General features: G+C 35.5%; 1 long non-coding RNA gene across 1 annotated transcript; it reads left to right on the top strand.

Moving 5' to 3' along the window:
- The first annotated feature begins 1,133 nt into the window (after positions 1–1,133).
- On the top strand, positions 1,134–1,504 carry LOC122026339. The gene is made up of 3 exons (XR_006124111.1): positions 1,134–1,220; positions 1,294–1,396; positions 1,470–1,504. It is a non-coding gene; the product is annotated as an uncharacterized LOC122026339 (long non-coding RNA).
- Positions 1,505–4,797: the final 3,293 nt, after the last annotated feature.

The raw sequence follows: 4,797 nt of genomic DNA, 5'->3' as shown, positions 1-4,797 counted from the left end.
CATGTGCTCCCCTTCGTAAAAGATGTCGCCATTTCGATACGCGATTCGTTTCGGCAATTTCTGTCTTTGACTTCGTCGATTTTCTCGCAAGATTTCATGCTTCCATTCTCAGTCTTTTATCCAAGTTTAAACCTAACCTATCGTCCTTAAAGTTTTCTTTCATCGATTTGGAGTTGCATAATCTTTTAATCTGATTCGTAGAGAAAATTGCACGGCATTTTCCAACCGCGTGCCCTCTTCCACCTCCGGATTCAAGTAAGGACGTGGCATGCTGCAGTGGATGCCTCAAAAGGAACTTTATTGTCAAAGCGGCCGCGGCAGCTGGTCCTGCCGTGGTGAATATATGTCTTACTGAAGGTGAAAGGACTTTATTGTGTCTTCAGATTTCCTCAATATGTGGATTTTTTTTAGGTGTATTCGTTTGAACGATGAGCTTTTTCCAATACTTCTTTTCAGATGTATATGGTCCTATGCCTATAATGGGTATAGGGTCTGGCACTATCATTGATCCTGATGGGACGATCTTGACCTGTGCACATTGCATAGTAGAGTTTTCTAGTAGGCAAGTGATCTCAAAAGGCAAAGTGAGTATGCAAACCTACAACTTAGTTATTCATCTTGATGAAGAAATGCGCTTAGAACTGGATGAGGACTGAGAATTTGAATTTGCAAGTTATATCCAGTTGGACTTGGTTACAAATACTACCTGGGTGAAGTTACAAGCAATTAGATTTCATCATGTAGACTAATAAAGATTGTGACTCATGTCTTAGTCCACCTTTGTAGGGCGGAAATTGTAGAAGATTGCAAGATGCATATCGGTCTTTTTGAAGTTTCCTTAGTTAGCTTGCTGTCATACAAGTTTGAAAGATGTTCTCCTAACTCAGTCTGGTTCATATCTGACTATGCTAAGTTTGCTTGAGATGATGAGATGTAATAGTCCTGGACCATATCTTTAAGTTTCCTGAAACCATATAAGGGAAGCTTGGTCTACCATCCTTATTCCTGGACCAAGGTAACTTCTTCTTCTTGATCAGTAATTGAGGAAGCAATATGATACATGCTTTTGTCCTGTCTGCGTGAAAACATTCGTGCAGGTAGCCAACATTATCTTTGTAGATTCCCCGTTGGGTTCTGGATTCTCATACTCAAGAAAATATGAAGGGTATGATGCCAACGATACTATTTGGTCCGAACAGGCTTCTAAGTTTCTTTTACAGGTGGGAAAGATCATATATATTCCTGATGTAATTACTGTAAGTGCCTTAAATATGTAATCTTTCACTTTTGCAGTGGCTTGTTGAGCACCCACAGTTCATCTCCAATCCCATCTACATTGCTGGGGATTCATATGCTGGAAAAATTGTACCTATGGTGGCCAAAAGAATATTGGATGGTAACTCTACTTTTAATGTAAACTATTGATGAGGGTGTTAATTTACATGTCATTTTCATTTACTGTAATTCAGGTATTGATGAAGGGAAAGAACCATTACTTAACCTCCAGGTAAATTGCTTGAATTGATGGGCCACTGGCAATAAAGGGAAAGAATCTAATTTTGATCTTTAAATTATGTCATAGTTTATATGAAAGAAAAAGCCTTGGCTTTCAGGGTTACTTGATTGGCAATCCATCCACGGGTGGAAAAGTCGATACCAATTCTTAAATACCTTATGCTCACAGCATGGGAATCATATCAGATGACTTCTTTGGGGTAATCTTAGTAGATCAACTAGGACGAATTTCTCAAAATGATCTTTGGTATCACTTCACGAATTGTTATTTAGTTATTATTTTTTTCCAATTAATTATATTTTGTTCTTTAAGATCATATAATTTATGTGTGTTCACAGTTCACAAAAGCGGAGTACTCTCAAGAAGAAATTGATGAAGTGCGCTCTGAGATAGCAGAATGCATACAAGATCATATTTATGAATAGGTATATACATGAGTTCATCTTATTGCATTTGACAATAATAATATTCAGTTAAATTGAATACATGCTGCTTATACTTGATTGCACTTGATTTGGAGATATCTGTCTCTGAGTCCATTTACCAAATCCAATCGGCATGACTAAACTGCATACTTGATGCGCCAACATCAAATACAAACCGATAACTTAATCCTTTGTCAAATATAAAAATTGATTAACCTTAATCCTTTGTCAAATATGTATACTGTATTTTGGTTTACATAACAAACTTTCTGGGGTTCTCAATTTTATAATGTAGATGTCTTTGTTTAGAAGGGTAATAATCTTGTTATTGCAGCATCTTCATTTTTTAGATGACTCCATTATTAATAGTGACGAAGGGGGTATTTTACATCAAATTGAGATGATTATGGCCAATTTTTTCTGGGGTTCTATCAGTTCCAATAGGAAGATTCACTGGATCTCTTGGAAAGATATTTGTAAACCTAAGCTAGAAGGAGGATTGGGAGTAGAGAACACACTTGTCGAAATTTCTGTCTAGCATGTACTGTGGGTCAGTCTCTCCTATGGTGGTTTTACTCAAAAACAAAGCTTCACATTGTTGGAAAAGGACGTTACAGATGAGAAACGTAGCAGAAGAGCAGATTAGATGGCGTTTAGGTGAAGATCATATTAATTTCTGGTTTGATACATGGTTAGATGCAGGTCCTTTGTTAAATCCCTCAGTCTCATCGTTAAATCTTGGGTTTTTATGTTCTTTACTAGTTCTATCTGTGTGATTTCCATGATCTAATTAGCAGTATCCTCTATGATGTTGTTGGATGTTTGGATTGCTCTTTTCTACTCTCTATTCAGTGTAAAAACTAAATAAACCATCTCTATGCTTTTGCATGATTGTCGGAGAATTTTATTCGAATATGAATTGGGGAAAATGCTAATATAGTTAGGAATTTTGATTCCTGCTAGAAGTTAGGTCGTTTACTGAGTCTATTTGAGTATCAAGAGAGTAGATCCTTATGATAATTGTGGGTTGATCAATTTGCTTGCTCTGTGAATTTAAATTAGTAAAGCTTGTTTGCTTAATTCTCTGTGTGCTGCTTTGTTGCTTCAGCCCTTGTTTGTATTTGTGATTTTGTATGCTCCGGAAATAAGTTGGAACTTGATTTTTCATGTCTAATTTAGCTAGATTCTATAATGCTTTTTTGATGCTCGATGATAGAACCCGAATCTGGTTGTTGCTCTAAGCCATTTCTACAAGTAGATTTTCCTGAATTTGCTATTAATTAAGCAAATGATATATGTAGATCTGCAAGTCTTCGATTTTTAGATTAATTTAAATAATTATGCTGATTTACTAAAGAAATTGCTGGCGGATTATCTCGCTAACAAAGCAGTTGAACCCATAGTAGATGGAGTTTCGCTAGACTTCAAATTGGATAGAATTTTTTTTGGTATATGTAAAGTTGATAGGTTTGGTTTACCATACTTAAGAGTTACTTGTAAAGCCATATAGCTAGTCTTTTAAGACATACTACTCTGAGTTTTTGTAAAACTGTAATAAGGTCAGGTGTGAAATTTCCAAGAGATCCATTTTTTATGCCATTTACTCCTGGGAAATGAATTAACTTGCAATCATATGCTATTTACCTCAGGGAAAAGATAATGACCCGTTTCTGTGAAAGGAGAAGAAAAGAGAAGCTAGGAGGGAGGAGAAACCAGAAAAGGCTGCAGTTTAGAAGATGCACAGGCTGTTTAGAAGATGCACAGGTAGAGAAGACGTGCTCCAACAAAACATGATATTTTGGACTATATGTGTGATATATATAAACTTTTGGCTGTGTAAACTTTTGTGATGTTTGAATGTTGATGTTTGGTACTTTAATGATGTTTGGATGATGATGTTTGGTACTTTAATGAAATTTGCATTGTAAATATTGATTATGTAGGTTTTTTATCAATGAAATTTGCACTGGATGTTTTTTATAAACCATTGAGTAGGAAAAGATTAATAAGTTTTTTATTTATTGTCAAAATGTTGTATATTGTACCCAAAGACATCAGTTTAAATATGTCAAACTGTTGTCAATGGCGTTAAAAGACAATAGTGACAAACTGATGTTATTTAACATCGTTGCCTAAAAAGACAACGGTTTTTAACCATTGTCAAACCGATGTCATTGGCAAAAAAGACAACGCTTTTTAGCTGTTGTCGTAGACAGTTCAAAACTGTTGTTGAAAAGCCTAGGCATACGCTCAAAGACAACGGTGAAAAACTGTTGTCTTTGTAGGAAAAGACAACAGTTTTTCACCGTTGTAAAAATGTTGACTTTGGCGTCAAAGACAACGGTTAAAAACTGTTGTCGTTGGCCACCCCTTTTAACAACACAGCCTTTAACAACAGTTCAAAATGGCCTACGACAATGGTTTAAAACCGTTGTTGTTTGTCTTTTTTCTTGTAGTGAAGTCTAAGGAATTGTTTTACATTTGAGTTAGACTAGGTTTAACAGTTAGTCAAATAAACATTTATTTCAATAATTTTTGTAACGCCCAAAAATTCTCAAAACTATTTTGGAAATATTCTATGATTTTTCTGGAATTTTAGGATATTTTTACAGAATTTTTAGAGTAGCGGAAGTAGCAAAAATAAATAGAAAACGAAAACAGCCTACGCGGGAATTGAACCCGAGACTTATTGGGTTCTACGACTTATGGTGAACCATGGTAACCAAGTGAACCCAGCAGGGCCGTGCTGAAAGGAAAGGGAAATAATTTTATTTAAGTTAGAGTTGGGTGAATTAATTCCTAAATATAAATAGGGATTTAAGTGAGGGTTATTTTTAATTTCCGCCGAGAACTTCC

This window comes from Zingiber officinale, chromosome 10A, assembly GCF_018446385.1.
Source record: "Zingiber officinale cultivar Zhangliang chromosome 10A, Zo_v1.1, whole genome shotgun sequence".
NCBI lineage: Eukaryota > Viridiplantae > Streptophyta > Magnoliopsida > Zingiberales > Zingiberaceae > Zingiber > Zingiber officinale.
The sequence above is the reverse complement of the archived record's forward strand: the minus strand, read 5'-3'. Positions and strand labels throughout refer to the sequence as shown.